The 22,686-nt window shown below is 40.1% G+C and overlaps 1 long non-coding RNA gene across 1 annotated transcript; it reads left to right on the top strand.

Annotated features, from left to right (window-relative positions):
- The first annotated feature begins 13,482 nt into the window (after positions 1-13,482).
- LOC137500909 (uncharacterized) lies at positions 13,483-16,068 on the top strand. Its single transcript, XR_011018256.1, has 3 exons — positions 13,483-13,764; positions 14,054-14,315; positions 15,850-16,068. It is a non-coding gene; the product is annotated as an uncharacterized lncRNA (long non-coding RNA).
- Positions 16,069-22,686: the final 6,618 nt, after the last annotated feature.

Below are 22,686 nucleotides of genomic sequence, written 5' to 3'. Positions count from 1 at the left end.
TCTTAAGGACTGTCACTCAACATGTTCACCTGGACTCCGTATTGGACTCCGCACTGGACTCTGCTCCAGAACTCGACTTGAAGACTCGGCGCGAGGACTCGGTTCCTCACTTTGCTTCGGGCAGCTCACTAGAATTGCCAATTCTCTGCAATGTCCATGCGGACTATGCATCCAGCCTGTTAGCCTCGCCGTGTGTTTAGAAGCGGCATTTCTCACGACATGTATTCACTTTGCCCTGCTTGCGGCTGTTGACAGGGGGTTGCCCTCTTGTATAGACGAAGAATGTCAAGCCGAGTACTTTCTACTCCACACCAGCTGGCCTGTTCAGCAATTCTATTCTATTAAATTTTATTAATGCCAGCCTGGAGTTAGCATTCTGCTTTACCTTTATGAACATTTTAAATCTACGTTTGTCAGCATGTTTGATCTTGAAGATGACATTTTCTATTGAACTGGTTTGCCTAAAAGGATTTGTCTTTTACACTGCAGTGTTTGGACTATTAATCTGAAAGCTTAATGTTTTCATTATTTTTAATTTTATCTCCCCGGTGGAGAATTCAATGCTGCAAGTCTGCCTCAAGTTCGTTGTTACATTTCCAGTCCTTTTCAATCTATTTTTAAAGCAACCCTTTTTCTTTCTATTTAGCTTCGTCATTTGATGTTTTTTGAATATTCATTTGTTACTCTGTTAAATTTCAATACTGGTTTGGCTTGTGCCAGCCTTCCACATTTATGTAAATTTCAGATGTTCTGAATTTATCAGTTTCAATTTATATTCGATACTTTAGATACTTTATTATTATTTTTCTCTAGATCTACAGTAATAATACCCATTTGATCCTTTAAATGAGAAAAATAACATGTTCAGCCCATGCCAAAATTCACTCTTTCAAACTCTACACACTGTACAGAAAAAAGAAAAGAAAAATAAAACACGCAGAGAACAAAAATGAGCAAACAAAACAATATTAATAAGAAAGAAAAAATCAAACGTACTCCATGGACATGCCATGAAATTCCTCAGATACTCCGGAAACGTAACCCCCAAAATGAGGGTCACCACGGTAGTCATCCTCGGCCCTTTCATGCCACGTCCAACGTCTTTGCTGAATATTCCTGTTGTCTTCCCAGAATGTGTAGTTTAAATAAACATAATTAAAGGACATAATAAAGTTGAAATAAAGTCAGCAGTATTAAGAATGTCAAAGACCTTCATGCCTCTCTTAACTACACACGCAAACTCTAGCACATTCCATTCCTCCTACCTTATTTTACTTGACCCACTCTAGGTTGCTGAGTCAAGACTTACGTTACATTCTGCCATTGCGTATTCATGCTCACGTATGCTCACTTTGCAACTTTATCCTTGTCAGCCATGCTTAATCAATTTAAATACCAAGCCATACTCCACCTGAAATTTGTCATCACGTCCACCAAACCAAAGTTTAAAAACAAACACCAATTCTCAATTCTCATCCCTCTCAACACTTAAATTCTGCCATTACATATACCACCATTTCTCCATCTCCACATTTCAGCAATAAATTACCGTCTCTACTGCAATTTAATACCAATACATCATCACTTAACACTCACATAATATAGCAATAATTAAACGTCCACCATCCATTTGTCATCACGTCCACCAAACCAAAGTTTACAAACAAACACCAATTCTCTATTCACATCCCTCTCAACACTTAAACAAACACCACTTCTCAGTTTTCGTCCCTCTCAACACTTAAAATCTGCCATTGAAAAGTACCATCACTTCTCCATCTCCAAATTTCATATCACATTGAATACCAAACCACCTTCATTTACAACTTACTCATGAGTGCACCACTACTTCTCATACCTTTCCAACACCACATTTCAACATATAGCACCTCTATTTCCAACACCACCTTTCATCTCTAGCACACACTCATCTACCATACTCTATTTACCATACACTCATACTCATCCTATTACCCATCATAACAAACCATAAACACACTTAATTACCTACCGAAAACTACATCTTCCACCAAACCAAAGTTTACAAATAGCCAAATTACATTACTATATCTTCATACTTTTCCTACACCACATTTCAACATCTACAAATACCACCCACTCATATACCATCACATTAAATACAACTTACTCATGAGTGCACCACCACTTCTCCATACCTTTCCAACACCACATTTCAACATATACCACCTCCACTTCCAACACCACATTTCAGCCCTAGCACACACTCGTCTACCATCAAATAAATCTCCATCTACAAATACCACACACTCATACACCATGACAACCTTCAAAATATCACTTCATCTTCACCTACAAATACCAAACACTCATTCCTCAACACTACATTCTTACACCTAACAATATTTTCACTACTCCCTATACTATTGTTCTTTTTACTTCTAGTGACTACACCCTTCTCATTTCTACCTGAATCCCACATGTCTGTCAGTTTTCTATACCTTCCTGTTTCTCTGCCACCTCTTTTGTCCGCCACTTCATCACCATCTTCACTCTGTTGTGTTCTTTTGCCTCCACCTTCAGCTCCCATCATCTCCGTTAATCTTCTGCCCTTGCCTCTTTCCCAACTCCTATTGAGACATCCTCCGGTTGCCTCTGACGTCACCTTTTTACCCGTCACTTTCCTTACTTCACTGCTTTCACTCCCCTGCCTTTCTTCTTCACTGCTTATGGTCACTCTTTCACATGTCGCCTCTTCCTGAACTTCTTCACTGTTAATGGTTACATTTTCACTTGGCGCCTCTCTCTGACCCTCTTCACACATTACCCTGTTACTGTTATCTCTCCTCACTTCCCCATCTCTCGTTGCACTGCTCATTTTTTCTTCGTCTTTTTTAATCTTCATTTCTAAGTCCAGCAGTCTATTCACAGACCAGTTCCTCTTCCAATTTCTGCCTGATACCACTAGCTCTTGTCCTTTAATAGTAGCTCTCAGTCCTTGATTTATCGCACGTATCTTGTGTTTTCTGAGTATTTTCTCATTCCTAATAGCCTCCCATCCCACGTCTCTCTTGATCCATATTTTTTCTCTCTGCATGTTACTCGCATTGCCTATCACAGCATCAGCCATCAACGTAGAAAACGGTTCTACTTTGATAGGCCTGTTGCCCCTAGTTCTTCCCACTCTCTGTACGTCATCTATGTCCACTTCGCTAAAGTTAAGTTTCAATTTCCCCTGTATTAAGTCGACTACTTTGTAAATTGTATGTACTTTGTCTTCTCTCGCCTCCTCAGGCACCCCATAAATAAATAAGCACTTCTTCCTGCGATTCAATGTATTGGCATTCATTTCCGCTTTCAATTTCAACGTCTCCTCTTCCAGTCGTCCTATTCTTTCTCTTAATATTGCCACTTCCTCGTCGTTCTTTCTCACTTGTGATGTTATATCATCCGTCATTTCTCGCAGCCATAACTTCATTTTTCCAAACTCCCTGGTTTGTTCTTGGATCATATTCTTAATTTGCTCAAAGGGGCACACTTCTACCACCGTCTCTTTTACCCATTTTTTGAATTCTTCTATGTCTTCCCATCCCTCATTTCCACTAGATGTCGGGCCTGGGTTCGGCTCTACACCTCCAATCAGTAGCAACATTATAACCACCGCCGCTGTTAACACTACTTCTCCTTTGATTACCAAATCCACTTTACACCCACCTGATTTTACTTCTTCTTTCTTGATTCTCCTCTGCCATCCTCCAATAGCCGCTCTGTATTGATCTACTCCAATCATTGTTGTCAAACTCCTCACAAGCTTCCTGCACTCAGCACTCACTCCTTACTCCCACTCCCGAGCTCTCTACTCATGCGTCCGCTCTCCTTCGTGGCTTAAGCTGAACTGCAATTTATATTCATTATTATGTGCACAGCCGGTGGTCAGTTCGGCTCAAGGCTAGGTGTACGTTACTTGAATTTCGAATTTAATCATTGATCAAATTATTCAAATCATTTATTGTTATTTTTTTCCTCTAAGATTATAGTAAATATTGTTGACTGCTGATCCTTTTATCATTCATTCCCGTAAAACTGGGAATTACTCCTTGTCCTTTCCTGGTTTTACCATATGGTGCCGTGACCAGGATCAGCAGATTTCGGTTTCTTACTATTTTGTATTCATTTTGTATTGTTATTGTTTCAGAAGGTGATTTTGTAATTACGTCATTCCGTTCCTGATGCAGCCTGCAGTTGCCCCAGTTAACCCGGAAGCCAGCATGCTGCCCGAGGACAAGCTGATACGTGCTCGCGCAGCCTACAAGGGACAGTTAAGCCTGTTTCGTAAGTTCCTTGCCAGCTGGGAAGACGAAACTTGTAATGTTGACAATCTTGTTCAAAGGTTGAAAAATTATGAGGTGGCTTACAGTCGTTATGATGAAGCCCAAACGAATTTAGAAATTCAATGTTCGGAGCAGTCAGTTGATAGGGAGGAGGTTGAGAACCTCTATTATGAAGGACACGCTCAAGCCGTTCAAATTATTAGACGTCTTACTCATTCCTTAAAGCTTTTAAATTCTACTCCCCGGTCAGGATTGTTGAAAACTCCTGACAGTCCTGCTAAGGCCTCTTTGCCTAAAATTCAGCTTCCTCCGTTTCGCGGTAATGAAGAAGAATGGGATTCTTTTTTTTAATTGTTTGACTCTTTAGTCAACCAGAATGAGTCGCTTCCTGACATTCAAAAATTTCACTACCTTCTTTCTTCGTTACAGGCTTCGGCGTTGAAACTCGTTGAGTCTCTTTCTCTTACTAATGATAATTATAAGGTTGTTCTAGGGTTATTGAAGGAGCGTTATGCTAATCCCCGTCTGAGGATACATCGGCATATGCAAGCCCTATTTAATTTACCTGCTACAAGAGTAGATAAGGTTCAAACATTTAGAGCATTATTAGACACTGTTGAACTTCATGTTAAGGCTTTGGCGATTTTAAACCAACCGGTTGAACACTGGGATACTTTTTTAGTATATTTGGTTTCTTCTAAATTTGATCAGGATACTTTGAAAATCTGGGATTCTGAGGTCTCCAATTCTCAAACAGTTACTTATAAAAATGTAATTCAATTCCTAAAGCAGAGATGTCACATTCTTTCAGCTGTTGATTTTCAAATGAATGGTCAGCCTTCAAAATTGACGAATAAACTTCCGCTGCCCACAAAGGTCTCTAAATTCAGATCATTTTTAAAACATCAGGTGTTGAATGTTCAAACAAAAAATGCCAAATGCGGGTGTGGTTCGGAAAGTCATTTATTATATTTGTGCCCTAAATTTAAATCGCTGTCCATAGATGACAGGAGGTTATTTCTCCAGGCAAACAAGCGTTGCTTTAATTGCCTATCCAGCAATCATTTGCTAAACAAATGCAACTCTACTAATTCTCGTAAGCATTGTGGCTCTAAGCATCATTCTTTAATACACCGTCATGTCAAAACTGGAGTTAATGCTTCATCGGCAGACTCTGTTCAAGACAGTACTCCATCTGCTAGTGCACAAACCTTTATTCAGGGCTCATCCACTTTGCGAGGTTCGCAAGTACTACTTTCCACAGCGGTTGTTTAGATAAAGGATTCCGAAGGTCAGTGGAACTCTGTTCGATGTCTGTTGGATAATGCAGCCACCCACGAATTTATTAGTGAAAATCTGATAGAAAGGTTAGGATTGCAAAAAATTCCCACCGATGTGGAGGTCACAGGCATCAATAACAACAAAACATGTTCTACTAGCTTTGTTAGGATCCGCATAAGGGACTCTATTCAAAGCAATGTATTTTTTAATTTGAATTGTTTAGCTATGAAAGTTATCAGTAGTAACACACCTCATCTTTCCTTCGATATTAAGGACTGGGACATCCCCCCTCAAGTTCAATTAGCAGACCCTAGTTTCTTTGAGAGTGCACCTATAGATCTTTTATTAAGTGCTGATATTTTTTGGCAAGTATTATTGCCTGAGAAGGTGCAAATCATGCCCAATGTGTTTGCCCGCAAAACTAAGCTGGGTTGGATTCTCACCGGCGCCTCCCTAAGAATCCTATATCTATTAAACCTCAATGTCATTTCATTTCCGCTCAGGATCAACATAATTTGGAAAGATTTTGGAAATTGGAAGAATGTTCTTTAGATTCACTTCAGCTCTCTGAGCAGGAGCAAATTTGTGAACAACTTTATAAACAAACTACCCTTCGTAATTGTTATGGTAGATTCGTGGTTCAACTTCGTCGTGTCCCCTACCCCCTCCTTTAAGTAATACTAAGCCTCGTGCTCTTAGGACCCTGATAGCTATTGAATCGAAATTTAGGAATGATCCTTGTCTTAAATTTCAATATGCTCAATTCATGGAAGAGTATGAAGCTTTAAATCACATGGAAGTAGTAAGGAAATATGAAGACACTATTCTTACTGATTCTGTCTATCTTAATCATCATCCCGTTTGGAAGAGTGGGAATGAAAAATCTAAGAAAATACGAGTAGTATTTAATGGTTCAGCCCTGGATGATCAAGGAACTTCTTTAAATGATACTCTTTTGGCTGGTCCTTCTATTCAAGTTGATTTATCTATTATTTTGTGAAATTTTAGATTATTCCCGGTTGCCGTGATGGCTGACATTCAACAAATGTATCGGCAAATTCTGATTGATCCCGCTCAACGTGACCTGCAAAGGATCCTCTGGCGCGATGATCCTAAGAAACTGCTAAACTTATGGATTGAAACCTTCCTCTTTTTTGGCAATCAGAACTCTTCATCATCTTGCTGAATTAGATGGCCATCTTTTTCCTCCTGAGGTAAGTCAGGCTCTAACTACATCGTTTTATGTGGACGATTTCTTGTCCTCTTTTTATTCAATCGAAGAAGCTGCCCAGGTTGCTAAGGGTTTGATTCAATTGCTTGAAGGTGGTGGATTCGTCTTACACAAGTGGTGTTCCAATCACGACCTATTTTTAAACGCCTTTAAGGATAGAGATCTGATTAATGATTGCGTTGAATTGTTTAAGGAAGAAACCACCATTAAGGCTCTTGGGATATATTGGAGTCCTAAGCAGGATATATTCACTTATAAATTGACATTCTCTTCAGAGCCGCCTACCACTAAACGTCTAATCCTTTCTGAAATTGCAGAAATCTATGATCCTTTGCAATATTTAGCTCCTATCGTTATCCTGGCTAAACTTTTCATGCAGGAGTTGTGGACATTGAAAACTACTTGGGATGAAGTTGTCCCCCCTCCCAGTTATCTTCAAAAATGGATTAAATATAGAGACAGCCTTCTTGAGGTTTCTACTATTTTTATACCTAGAGTTCTCATTAAGCATCCCCCTGCTGATATTCTGGAACTCCATTTGTTTTCTGATAGTTCTGAAAAGGCATACGGGTGTTGTGCTTACCTTGTCTCGAGAAACGAACCATTTTTTCCAATCTTGTATCTTCGAAATCCAAGGTAGCTCCTTTGAAGGTCGTTTCATTGCCTCGGTTAGAACTTTGTGCAACCCTACTTGCTGTGGAATTGTCTAATAAACTACTTCAAAATTTAAAGGTTCACATTTCTCAAACATTTTTCTGGACTGATTCGACTATCGTTCTGTCTTGGCTTGCTAAACCTTCATATCATTGGCAACCCTTTGTCTCTCACAGAGTTGCTAACATTCAGGAACAAACTTCAGTAGACTCCTGGCGGTATGTTCCTTCTCGCGAGAACCCTGCTGACGTGATTTCGAGAGGTTGTAGTCCTAGGCGTTTAGCTAACCTTGCTTTATATTGGCACGGTCCTATTTGGCTTGTTCAACCTACCTCGCTATGGCCTAGCCATCCTAATTTAGAGTCTGTTGAGCAATTTGAAGTTCGCACGACTTTAATTTCTGCGCATGTCGCTATTGCAACTTATCCATTGCTTCACAAATTTTCCACTTTTCACAAGCTCGTAAGAGTTATGGCTTATGTTCTCAGATGGATTTTTTTTGTATTAGATCAACCTTTAAGGCCTCGAGAATTTCTAACTACTTTAGAATTAAGAACAGCTACTAATAAAATATTGTTTTTAGTGCAGCAAGAAGTATTTTTGAAGGAGTTTCGATCACTTAGTAAGGGCACTCCCTTAAAAGGGGCAGTAAACTTCAGTCGTTGTCCCCCTATCTTGATCAAGATAATCTCTTACGAGTAGGTGGTCGGTTGTCTTCTTTTGTTCTATCAGAGGATAAGAAGCCTCCCATCATCTTACCTTCTAAACATCACGTTACTGAATTGACTATAAGACAATTTCATTACCAGCATTTGCATGCCGGTGCTCGTACTTTGCTATATCTTATTCGTGAACATTATTGGATTATTAACGGGATTCATGAGGTTAATTCTGTGACACATAAATGTGTAAAATGTTTTCGTGCCAATCCCATACCTTCATCTCAGCTCATGAGTGATCTGCCCTCACTTAGATCTCAACCCTGTCGCCCTTTTGAGTACACCGGTGTTAATTATGCTGGTCCATTTTCTTATAAAACCAATCCTCTAAGGCCTGCCTCTAAGACTTTAGGTAAGGCTTATGTTGTTCTGTTTGTTTGTATGGTCACTGGGGCTATACATCTTGAGCTTGTTACTAATGCTTCTACTTCCTATTTTTTAGCTGCTTTCTCTAGATTCTTCTCTCGTAGAGGATTCCCCTCAGAAGTTTTTTCTGACAATGCTAAAACATTTTGTGGAGCTTCCGAAGAATTAAGGCGAGCTATTGCTTCTTCTTCAGCTCAGCAGGAAATTCAAAATTTTTCCTATTTAAAGGGATTTAAGTGGAATTTTATTCCTCCATATGGGCCCCACCATGGAGGCAGATGGGAATCTTGTGTTAAACTTCTAAAACGGCATTTGAGGAGAACTTTGAATTCATCTTTTCTTTCCTATGAAGAATTTAATTCGCTACTTATTTTGATTGAAGCTGTGATAAATTCGAAATAGGTATATACCATCGCGGACTTTTTTGTAGAGGTTTCTATGCTCTACATTTCTTACGCTTACACTCAGGGTCTATCGTTGACAGTTCACGCAGCGTAAGCCAAGAAAGCAAGTGACGACAATGGTAGAGCGCTGCGCTGGCCTTCTTAGCCCAACTTGGCAGGTTCGATGTCGGTCGGTCGCTTGCTTTCATGGCTTACGCTGCGTGAACCGTCAACGATAGACCCCAAGTGTAAGCGTAAGAAATGTAGAGCATAGAAACCTCTACAAAAAAGTCCGCGATGGTATATACCTATTTCCAACCGGTTGCCCTCTAGAAGCGATTTTATATTATAGTCCGCGGTAAAGAAAAACACTTCCTATAGATTAAATAAATATTTCGATATTATCCTCGAACTCCTCATTGAAATAAACTATTTGACCTCCTCCACTATTTCATAAGGATTACAATAACCTTGTCAGGACATTATTTGCATGAATGGTTCAGAAGTTATGACCATTTTAGACTGTAGTGGTAATTCGCTCCCTGTTGTCTGCTAGCAAGTTGCCTCTACCTCGCCGCTTGGAGAGCTGTAGTCGCATCGGATGAAAAATATCATCAGAGCTTGGCGACTGTATATATTAGACTGTGGTTAAACCCAGACATGATTTTAATGTTTTTACCAATGGAATAATTTATTTACTAACAAATAACGTTTAAATTTTAAAGGATATTTAATTATACTGTCGTTATTACCGTACGGTATTTTAGTGACTCTGCCATTAAAGATAAACAGTAGCCTAAACAGTTGTAAAACACGACAGCATTTTGCAATATTAACTTACTTAGGCAGAACTGCTAACAGCACAACAGAATGTTACAAACATACTTCAATTTAAATAGGCATTACATGATCTTAAAAGAAAACTAGCACGTATAATATTAGCATAGGCGTAACATCTAAGCTGATGTAGCATCACTGGCAGTATTTGCACCTGAGCTTACAATGTTTCCTCCCTTGAAGTTCATGTATGGTTTCATGAGAATTTCACCTACCGTACCATCGACGTTATCAATTTGTCATTCTGTTCGAAATCTTGAACTTTATGTTTTATGTATTGTAGAAAGTATGTAAGTTTCTGTCCTAATATTGGACTACCATTCAGACTGGAGCCTACTCTTTTAAAAGTATTGACATGTGGCAACATTATATTGCTACCATGTCTCATACATTTGTAAAAATCGCACTGCGCAACAGCCCTGAATGGCTTGGCCTTGGCCCTGCTCAGCCCGAAGGCCTGCTGATTACGAGGTGTCTTGTGCTCGGCAGGACGAATCCTCTCGGCCGTTATTCTTGGCTTTCTAGACCGGGGCCGCTATCTCACAGTCAGATAGCTCGCAAATGTAATCACGTAGGCTAGTGGACCTCGACCCAGCCCTCAGATCTAGGTAAAAATCCCTGACTTGGCCGGGAATCGAACCAGGAGCCTCAGGGTAAGAGGCAGGCATTATATCCCTTTACCACGGGGTCGGCCATAAATTTGTAAACATGAGGAGATATCAGACAGACGGTTGAACAAATAACAAGAAAATCATACATATACTCCTTTATGAACGAACAAATGCTTTAACTGTGACTATTACATTAACTGTGGGAACATCATCCTCGGTGTTCAACTCACTAGGACCAGAATTAACTTATTTCTTGAATCTTTCTACACATTGTTACACTCGTTCCTTGTAATGCAGCTATGATGTTTTGTAACTAAAGAATATACCGCATTTGTACACTGAAGAAAATGGAAATTGCAACACCCAGGAGTGGTGCTACATTGCTGCAATTGAACGTGCAAGACGAGTGTTTGGTTGTGATTCGATGATTACACTTTCAGGTCCCTCTGACCGCAAGTTTGGACAACAATCAATACAGGATGTGCCCACCACGAGCTGCAATACATTGATGAATTTGTCGAGGCATGGAGTCACTAAGGCACTGGATCGCTTCCTGAGGAATTGTGGCCCATGCTTGCTGCACTGCACGGGTCAGTTGTTCCAGAGTTGTGGGTGGCTGAGGACGGTTGGCCAGTTGTCGACCCATCATGTCCCACACATGCTCAATAGGACTGAGGTCCGGGGATCTGGCGGACCATTCTAAGGTTGTGATCTCGTGGAGAGCTTCTCTGGAGATGCGTGCAGTGTGAACCCGGGCATTGTCCTGCTGAAACATCCCATTAGCAATGTTCGCCATCATAGGGACAACCACTGGATTGAGTACCCTATCAACGTACTGCCGAGCAGTCATAGTGCCCTCAACAAGCACTAATTGCGATTTCACATTAAAGCCAATAGGTCCCCAGACCATAAGGCCCGGCGCACATTGAGAAGCAGGTGGCCGCAGGGCAGGGCAGATCAGGTCAGGACAGCGTAGCTCTGACGAAACTGCGAAGTGCATGTGAGCGCAAATTGCCACGCAGACTCGCGTCAGTTCTCAGAAGGAAGTAGCAATGGCTGGCTACATTGATCTAAGTTCCGAGTCAGACTCTGATGAAAAAATCGATACCATTATGCTAATGTATATCGCTTCTAAACGTAAAAAGTCAACTTGGAAAAGCGAGTATATGAAGAAGAGGAAAACTCATGGTGAATTTGCCTTGACGTCAGAATTTTCAGATAAACAGTTCAGTAACTACTTTCGTTTAAACAGAATCCAGTTCAACGAAGTTCTATATATTTTACGAAATTCTATTCCATCTGAAGGTTGTAATGCACAAAGACCGATTGAACCTGAAGAAAAATTAGCTGTATTCCTTAGGTAAGCTCCTTTATTTATCACATTTTATTCAATACAAATCAAAATGTATTCACAACAGATTGCCATTGTTGATAGAATTTTAGAATACGGTGTCTTGTGGCAAATAGATAAACGTTTAGCGGTTAAAAAAAAGAAAATCTCAATATTTTCACAGAGCTCAAAAATGCATAAATATTTTCACTCATGCATTCAAAGAGTAAAATGACACAAAATGTAAGTTTCTCACAATTATCATTCTAAAGTTGTCACACAGATCCTGGGAAACTGTTTATGTAGTGGACCAGATGTTTGCGATTTTCGATCTCGATTAACTGAGCGTCATCTATGGGGCTGTTTGAATAGGTCAGGGGTGGAGTACTTGCCGGTGAAACTGAGAAAGAACTGGAGGGAAACTGGAGTTCATTCAACTGCTTAGGCTGTTCTTGGAACGAAGTACCTGGCGTGTTCAACAGGGCAGCTTCAGCTTGGTCAACTGCTTCAAATATTTTTATTTCTAACAATACGCTGAGTTGCTGGCGGCATTTTTTGTGTTGCACGGTACATCGAGATAAAAAAAATGATACGAAGAGTCATCTGGAGGTTTCGTATCATGCAATTTTGGGCGTTCGGCTGCTCTCTCTCTTGCCCTGCGTTCACGTTCCGTAATTGACCTATGCAGTAAGCTGCTCATGTCAAACTTTGCAATTTTCTTGCGCGATTGTTTCAAAATCGGCTTTTTGACATCTGATACAGAAACATCTTTCTCAGACTGAGCGCTATTTCCGTTTTTGTTTGTAACATCTTCAAGGTCAGTGTCGTCATTTTGCATCTCCTCATCTTCGTCTGCTATTGCTGCCTCCATATCTTCAATGTCCTCATCAACATTTTCACACTGGGCCTGTGACTCTTCATCATCGCTGTCGTGCAAACCGAGCTCGATAGCTGCAGTCGCTTAATTGTGGCCAGTATCCAGTATTCGGGAGATAGTAGGTTCGAATCCCACTGTCGGCAGCCCTGAAAATGGTTTTCCGTGGTTTTCCATTTTCACACCAGGCAAATGCTGGGGCTGTGCCTTAATTAAGGCCACGGCCACTTCCTTCCCACTCCTAGCCCTTCCCTGTCCTATCGTCGCCATAAGACCTACCTGTGTCGGTGCGACGTAAAGCAACTAGCTGTCGTGCAAATTGACGACTCGCTTCCTGTTAACCATATATGGCAATAAAAATTCCATTCCTTAAGGATCTCAGCTGCAGCTCCACTTGTAAGATATTTGTGTCGCTTACGAAGCGCATCTCTATGACAGCTCCTTAATTTTGTCTAGATGGAATTAGCTTCATTACCTGAAAAGAAAAAGAGATCATTTTCAGTTATTCTGGTAAAACGATATATATTTCAACTTAGATGTCTAGTAGTACTTTCAACTTAATTTATTGCCTATTCTATGTTAATATTTGATAACCTCCAATGTATTTAGGTGGATGGATTGCCTTTCGTTTCTATACTTTCCTCTTGTTTACAGGTTTTTGGCCTCTGGAGACAGTTACAAAAGTATTGCTTGTAGCTATAGAATGGGTGATCGAACTGTTTCGAAGATTGTTAATGAAGTATCAACCGCAATATGGGACGTCATGCAACCACTGTATTTACCAGAACCTACAGCAGAAATGTGGGGGCAGACTGCAATTCGATTTGAACAACGCTGGCATTTTCCACACTGCATTGGCAAGGGTTTGACAGCTGCATAGGTCCTACCCTTCCGAGGGCTCGGCTCAGACTGAATACTTTCGCCCTCCACTCTTGTGAGCGCGCTGTTGTACATCACGTCACTCACCCATAGCCCACGTGACGAATACGGCAGCTCCTATTGGTAGAAACATCTTCCGATTGCTATTGGTCGATTTGAGTTTGACACCTTGGACCACGTGGGACGACCACGTTTTTGACGTTTGTGACATTTTGCTTCACTTTGATTTGGATGCGTATATCTGTTATCTTCGTTTGCGTGTTTGAAGAAAAAGTACAAGATATTTGAGGTAAGCATCCTTAAGTAAGTTAATAAGTTGATGATTGATAGTTGCTTCTGTTCCCAAAAATGTATTTTTATTATTTTTGACTGTCACCTTTTTATTACCTTTTTGCATGGTGGTTGATATGATAGTTATATAAGCCTACTTGAAACAGACACCTTAAAATTCAGTTGATGTAATGTTATATTATGTCTGATAAGCCACTATCGTTTTGATAGTATTGATATTAGCAGTAAAAATATAAGCTGATTACAGTGTCCTTAATTATTTTCTTCTATTTCTTTTCATGTCTCAGACCATGCACGAAAAGTGTCAGATCTGTGGAATGTACACAGATAGCGAAGAAGGCCGGCAACAGGGAATCTTATTTCATCATTTCCCTGTTGCTAGACCTAACATTTGCAGAGAGTGGTTGGACGTTGTGGGGGTCGAACGGTTGCGGCAGCTTCCCCCGAAGCAGCTGAGGAACCGCACTGTGTGTTCGAGGCACTTTCGTCACTCCAGCTATCCAGGACCCCTATCAAAGATGCTGTATAAAGATGCTGTCCCGGAAAGAAGTAAGTAGTTGTTATTATTGTTGTTCACAGTACCGGTACTGTGACCTATCACATTTTCCTGTGATTCATTTCAAATTGCTCTCCAGAGGTAATGATCATAAATTCATCAGTGCCAGATGAGGGGGAACCTAGCTTCTCATAATGAAATTTACTATAATGCCTGTCATACCTGAGCTTGCCTTACCTGTAAGTTGAAATGTGTACATTTCTTTGAGGCAGAGTGTAGCTGAAACACCTAACATTTATTATTAACAAAATAGTGCACACATGTGCAAATGTTATTCCTTGTTATAATCCATCAATGGTTTTATGTTGCCTGTATTGTGAAGGCGAGGTATTTAAATGAGCTCACTATCCTAACTGCCTCTTTATCCGAAAACCATTTGTACCGTTTTGTCCAGGTTAATTTTAAGTTTGTTGTCTTCAGAATATTTTTCAAGGCTGACCATAGTTGCTTGAAGATAATCTTTGTTGTTAGAACCTATATCTAGGTCATCAGCGTATAAGTACAATTTGGTTGCGTTAAGAATTATTTCTGTAACGTTTGCTGTGGCGATATTGAATAGAAGCGGACTGATAGATCACCCTGTAATACTCCACCCCACTGTTTAATAGTATCTGAAGTTGTTTTGCCATCATGAATTCCTACTTTATTTTGTGACAAGACATTGTTTAGTATTTACCTGCTTGTTACCATCATGTTTCCCGGATCTGTGTACATAATCTGTTGCACTAGAATTCATACAATGGCGCCTTTCACAAAAACTAAGTCAGTGGTACTGTACTGTTTAGGGTTATATATATTTTTTCCATTGAGTTGTTGATTACTTTGTATCCTTCATCATTTATTAATTATAGTATAATCATTGTCTTTTGATATGGTGTATTAACTCTACAACTTAGGTCACCTCCCAGAACTACAGGCTCTTTATTTTCCACTATTTTGATGGCTTTCATTATGTGCTGAACTGCAGTGTCCACTCTTCATTTAGAGGATGGTTTGAGGTCAGGAGTTCTGGTCAGTGATCTACGTTGACTTGGTGTCTGCACAGGTGACCCTGGGGGTGCTTGGAGTGACTGGGTTAGCTAAGCAGAGGTGAACCAGGCCCATGGGGGGAGGGGATGGGGAATTTCTAACATTTTAATGTACCATTTTGAATTTATTTCCAACATCCTCTCATCATGTAGGGGATCTTTTCTGGACTCAGTGAATATAAAATGTGCAAGTACAATTAGGTTTTCTTTCTTAAGTTCAACTGAACATGAATGGAGCAAAAACAGTTGTATGACATCTCTCAATACAGTTACTGTTAATGTATTCAAGTGCTTAATATTTAGGTGGACAATATCATATGCTCAATGTAATTTTATTGCTGTTTTGCCTACTGTAAGAACCATACAGGGACCATAAGAACCATAATACATGTTTATGAATGAATGACATTATGAGATTTGAAAATCAATACCCTGCATTCACTGTAGTAGAGGAGGAAAAAATGGTACCATTCTTATTGTTTTTTTCTTGTGCATGTAGGTGTGCCTGAACACGAGTCTGATCCTCGGCCAAGGCCTTCAGCTGCTATGACTGCTGCTCCCACCACCTGCACTCCTACTGCATCTGCTACTGCTACTACTACTACTACTATCACCGGTGCTGTTGCTGCCACCACCATCTCCACGCCTTCTGCTACTACGAATAAACTTTTAATGAGTCATCGCTCGTCTGTGCTGACAGTGATATATAACCCTTAGAAAGAAATCGTCCCTTCCTGAGTGGATGTCGTTCATTGTAAAGAGTTGTTATTATGAAGAACTATTGAGGTAATTTCTTATTCTCTTCAGCCTGTGGACTGTAATTGTTCTTTCACTAATTGGTATTTATGTGCTCAGTGTTCTCCCTAGGACCTTTCTAATGGGTGCACCACCCTGCCAGTTTTAGAGACCGCTTGACTAAACCTAGATATATGCTAATTACATAATATTATTAATAGGTACACATTTGAGTCATTGGGTGCTCCAAATTCACCTATAAATACTGTAAATCTGCCAATTTAAATGATAAATCATTACCATAATTGCATCAGTTACATCGGAGATCAAATGTTTAGCTTGACCACTATGTAGTCGCGAGCAGGGGTCTGGATTAGCGTGGAATCGCATGCGAGCCCTCTATTCCGTATGACATCACAAACCTGTATGGCAGTCCACATGTCCACAGCAACCGAGTGGGAGGCCTAAGTCCAGTGTTACATGATTTGGAAGGAGCAATAGAACACTAGACGTTCAACGTACTCTGTTATAACTTGTTCATGATAATAACATTCAAATAGTTCAATTGTGCAGTTAATATTTACCTGTCTGATATTATTGTTAACGCCCTGAGGGGAACGAATTGAAATTTATATTCATATTGAAGTTTTACGTAGTATTCCCCGCCCGGCTACTCATTCTTGCCACCCGCCTGACAAACATTTCTGGGGAGAACACTGGTGCTAATGCTATTATTGTTAATTTTACATTCAAATTAAGCAATTTCAGTTTATGAATGCGAATGATTGTTTAGCAATATATTTAATTTTGTATTACAAAACACCCAACAAGTAGGCTGTGCAGTGTGGTCATGTATCTATGAAATTGCGCTTGGGCAGTGGTGGGTTCGAACCCCACTGTCAGCTATCTTGAAGATGGTTCCCCTTCTTTGCAATAGGCAGGCAGATACTAAGGCCATACCGTAATTAAGGCCACAGTTGCATCCTTCTGAGGCCCATTCCATCGTTCCCATGAATCGGTGTATGAGCCTCATAGGCAAAAACATGAGATCATTATGAAGCCCAGAACATCATTATAATTGTTCATAAAGGTGGAAAAATGTTAAGTTCATGTTCAGTGTTGTAATTCAAAATATGCCATACATCTGCATGTTTCAAACCCCCATTTGTCTTAATTGCATTCATAATGACTTTTATAAATTCCTGCCCTACAGTTGTTATATAATCAAACACTTTATTTAAACTTCATGGGACATGTATTATTATCATTAATATTAGTATTACTATTAATATTATTATAGGGAGATTAAGTACAGCATGAAACATATCTGCTAAATGGGAAGTGAAAAACTGTAATGTGGAGTTATTTTCAAGAACAATGAACCTTTCAAACATGTGGTTTACTGAACTCATAGTCTGTTCCTTTATATGAGATCATCATTTGTATGATAATATTCAAATACTGAAGTGGACGTGTCGTGTGATATTGTGTGAATGATTTATGTAAAGATGTCATAGTTTTGGTTAAGCATACATTTCTACCAAAGGAGGTTTCACTGAAAATCTTGTATTTTGGAGAACATTTCTCATCAGAACACAGGAAATATATTATGCTCTCTCCTCTGTTATTTGCAGTTTGTATGCACATCCTCCTATACAAAAGTATGTACTGGTATGTATGCAATGTCCAAGTAACTAAGTTAATATTTGTGAATTTTGTGATGTTGGTAACCCATTCACTTGATGTGATGGTAACAGTTCTACAAACTTTCCTTATCATAGTACTGGGCAAGTTGGCCGTGCGGTTAGGAGCGCACAGCTGTGAGCTCGCATCCAGAAGATAGTGGGTTCGAACCCCACTGTCGGCAGCCCTGAAAATGGTTTTCTGTGGTTTCCAATTTTCACACCTTAATTAAGGTCACAGCTGCTTCCTTCCCATTCCTAGGCCTTTCCTGTCCCATCGTCGCCATAAGACCTATCTGTGTCAGTGCAACGTAAAGAAACTAGCCTTATCATAATTGTCCCCCTGTGGGTAGGGGGTGGGCAACCACGCAGCCCTTAATTGAATTTTGGCATTGTTTCCGCTTACTTGTGCCAGGCTCCTCACTTGGTTGGCCGGGTGGAGTGCATGCTGTCAGATCACAGATCAGCCTACTCTGTAACCACCAACATAGATTTCCGCCTTCGATATACAGTAGGTACAAATGGCACTGTCTGAAGTGAGTTTCCACTGTCTTCAACAGGCATTTCGTCTAGATCACAGCAAAGGCCCTTGCACACCATAATGTTGTGGAAGTAGCAGCATATTGTTCATAATACTGTACTAAATTAGCATACAATTCCTTGGACATAGCTCTCAATAGGCAGAGCTATGTTGTGACTTGGCATGGTAATGTTTTGTGCTGGATCAGCTGCCATATTATTGTACGTAGATCCTGATGCTACATATTTCTGTCCATTTATTGGAACTCCTCTCCTGCGGATGGACTGAAAGGAAGCATTATTTGTACCTCCTGCATGTTATAAGAGGGAACAATCACAGAATCTGTACGCGCTCTCTTGTCTTTTAAACCCACAAACATATTCATGATTCCATCTTTTTCCATGTAGCAGAAAAATTTAGATATATCCTACTGTCACATAAAATAGAACATTTTTAAGTATTGTAAATAGTGCAGATCAATGAATACACGGGATGCATACAATTTTGTAGCTTGACATTGTTTATCATCTAAATGCAGATGACTGATTACATGATATGTTGTGTTTTGGTGCAGTATGTAGGAACAGAGTATGTGCTATCATGTCTTGGTTTCTTCAAACACTACTCTGCCAGAGATTTGCCATCCTCTAGTAGATGCAAAAGAAGTACAAATCTCAATATTTCTCAGTGTGTGGCCCTAGGTGCCTCTTTTGACAGACTGAAAGATGTATCATATAGTAAGTTCCTTGGGAAAATGCAAATGGTGTTGCTGAAAACTTTTGCAATGTCAGTGCAACGTTAGACTGCAATAAGAGAGAAAAGTATTATGTTGTAACTTGTCAGTTCCAGTCTTTCTTTCCTAAATGAATGATTTTGTATTTGTGTTGTATTGCATAGTTTTCTGGCTGATGAATATTAATTGATGATTAATACTGCTGAATGTAATGTCATGAGATTATGATATACTATGATCACTAAAACTTTTGTGCAAATTTCTACACAATTTTATACCTGTAACACTGTGGATAGTAGGTAGAATATAGTTCCATAAACCAAAAGATCATGTTTCATTTCAATTTATCTTTGAATCCTACAAACTCCCTCCTTATCATATGAGTTTCCTTTCATCATTGTGGTTCCTGTGTATGGTTTTCTTTCTTACATTGTATTTATATTTTATTTCCTGCATAAGTGGCATATCTTGATACTATTGACTGTTACGGTTGGCTTAAGTAGTGTTAAAGAGGACTGATGTATGAGGGGATGTTAGTGTCTATTTCTGTCATAGGTCTTAATCTGAGATAGGGATTGCCAATCCCACTCACCTTCTGGTCACTTCCTTCCTCCCTTTGTGAGTTAGCTTCCATTTTCCTCAGCAGAAACAAACAAAAGCAGCACAGGCAAGGCCAGTCACTCCCATCCTTCATGGCTTTGTGAATTAGTAAAAGTAAAATATAACTCCATAAATGAAATAATTATAATAAGCAGCACAAGCTGGTAAGCTTCTTTTCTCCAGCAAAAAATTATTATTATTAATAATAATAATAATAATAATAAAGCACAGGCCAACCTCCAGGTGTATTGTTGTTCAGAATGCAGTATTTCAGAAAAAGGTAACAAAGAAGGAAAGAAAAAAAGGAAATTAAAGAAAAAATATGAGGAAAAAAAAGAACAAAAATATATTTAATATAATATTTAAGAGAAGGGGGGGGGAAGAGAACCTGGGGACCCTCCGCGCGCTAAACGATTTAAATCGCCCGCCCGGTAATTTTAGTTCAGCCCTGTGCTCACTAGAGGCGCTATTGTGCAATCCCTGGCGATCTTTGCGCAGCCGTTGCGTACAGAAGTGAAAAATAACGTTGAGAGTCATCTCTTACTCATTCTCTTTGAGGCAAACTGTTGAATGTTCTTTTGGCATACTGGCGTCCAGGTTCCGTGTTTTCCGAAAACCGTTCGAGATCAAAGTTGACAGTGTTGATAACGTCATAAAGGCGGCTTGTGTGTTGCATATTTTTCTGAGATACAACACTTTGGCTGAAAATAATGTAGATGAGGACATTGTCAAAATGCCTGAGAACCAGTTGCTTCCATTGGCACACAACAAGAGAAGGAGTGCATCCCGTGCTTTTATAGTGAGACAGAAGTTTACCAATTATTTCAACACGGTAGGAAGTGTGCCTTGGCAAGCGGATAAAGTTTCAAGAGGGAACTACTGACTTACTACGATGACAAGGAATTCCAAGTAACTGACATTGTATATAAGACTGAAAAAGGGGAACAATGTCAAAAATATACCTGGGGAAGCCGAATTTATTGCCTGGTGTCCTGGCATATTCTCGATGTTTAATTTCTTTTTAATTTTCGTATTTATGAAGATGACTTATTGTTTAATTGTATTACGTGTATTTGTTTTCTACAGATATATGTCATTTTGCTAAAGTATTTTCTAAAAAAGTAATTTGGGAATAAATTGTTTTGATAGTACTTACCATTGTTAACATTCACGTCCTTGGCAATTTCACTCCAAATATCTAGTTTTAATTTAGTCTTCACATAGTCCTCATGATTTACATCGTATAAAACAGGGTAGGACCGCACGGCTTCGATAATTTTTTCCTCCATGTCTCAACTACTCAACTAACTACGTGGCACGTGCGCAGGAAACTGTTTCGAAGACCGCGCGTGGTAGGCTGCAGTAGGTGCAGATCCGGTCTGCTCTGCTCTGACCTGCCCTGTCTGTCAACTTGCGGTGGTGCAATGATTTGTGTGGATTACAAAAATCTGCTCTGCGCTGCGCTGCTTGAGCTGCTTCGCCTGCGTCCGAATGTGCGCCCGGCCTAATGCTTGGTGTTGGCCCTGTGTGCCTCTCGACAATAAGATCTGGGCGGCCCATCTGCCCGGTACGTCAGCGCACGATTCCGGCGATCACTGCGGGCAAGACAGAAGCGCGATTCATCACTATAGATGACCCTATGCCATTCGTCGACCCACGTCGATCTTTCTCGACACCAGGCCAGCCTTACACGTCACTGTTGTGGGGTCAATGGAACACCTTCTGCAGGGTCACGGGCTCGTAAGCCAGCTGCACGCAGGCGATTACCAACTGTTTGTTGTGTAACGTGGGTTGCCACAGCTGCTCGAATTTGCGCTGCTGTTGCATGGGGTTCCATCCGGGCCATCCGAATGATGCGGCGATCCTCTCTCATAGTTGTCTGTCGCGCTGGGCCTGTGCCAGGTCTACGAGTGTGGGTACCGGTACCTTCATTTGACCACTGCTGCCATACACGTTGTACCGTAGATGCCTGTCGGCCAACATGTGCAGCGACAGTCCTTAGCGATAATCCTGCCTCACACAGCATAATTATCCGAGCCCTCTCAAACGGCGACAGTTGTTGATAGCGTGCTCTTCTCTGTCGTAGAGGCATGTTTGACGGGGAATACTTCACTGCACAGACTGCAAGTCAACTACACTACACCAGAGTCCGTATACTGGAGTTGATTCCTCCGCGATCAATCACGTGGGGAGACCTGTAGCAACAATCCAATGGGTCTGAAACTTTGATCGTTTACATACCGGTACCTACATGGCATCGTTCCATATCTTGAAAATCAACACAAACGACCAGTCCCTTCATGGTGTTGCAATTTCCATTTTCTTAAGTGTATTAGTAGTTTTATCCACATATACATTAGAAATATTTTGTACGGTACCTTAATAAAACCCGTTTAGAATAAAGACCATGTCTTATTAGATGATTACATATGCTATGCAGTATGGTTGCCTTGATGTATCGACGTACAGAAAAATTACTTACGTTCCCGTCATCACAGTACAACAAACATCAGGTAACATGTTTATTGTACTTTTCAGCTGTGTAAGATTGTGGATTGAAATTCTGTGTATGAGATATGTACTATCTTAATGGCTCTATTTATTACTCCTCTTTCTATTCTGCTTTTTTGCCTGGTTCTTCTTTTCACCTGCCAGAATGTGATAATAAATGTGATGGGCAGTTGGGAAAGATATAAGGCACTGCAGTCTCTGACAGTCATGGTCTTGGAAGAGTAGTTAAAAGTTTTTCCTGAGGATCAGAACCAGTTACTTCCCATAAAATATCACCGACTTTGAAATGTCTGTGGCATACCTGTAAAATAATGTATCACCGTGAGCGAAATTCGTGCATTTACAGAATGAATCAGCCTACACCAGCAGCTCTTGTAGGTGGTATGTTTTAATGAGTATAATAATAATAAAAAATATATTAATACTGTTGAAATTATGTATCCCATGATTGTGAGCTAACATAACCTTGTATCATTGAAGAGTAGGTAAATATCCCTACATATCACCAGCTTTTGCGTGTAGTTAAATACCTCATAGGCCTATGCTCATTATGCT

Source organism: Anabrus simplex, chromosome 1, assembly GCF_040414725.1.
Source record: "Anabrus simplex isolate iqAnaSimp1 chromosome 1, ASM4041472v1, whole genome shotgun sequence".
In the NCBI taxonomy this organism is placed as follows: Eukaryota; Metazoa; Arthropoda; class Insecta; order Orthoptera; family Tettigoniidae; genus Anabrus; species Anabrus simplex.
The sequence above is the reverse complement of the archived record's forward strand: the minus strand, read 5'-3'. Positions and strand labels throughout refer to the sequence as shown.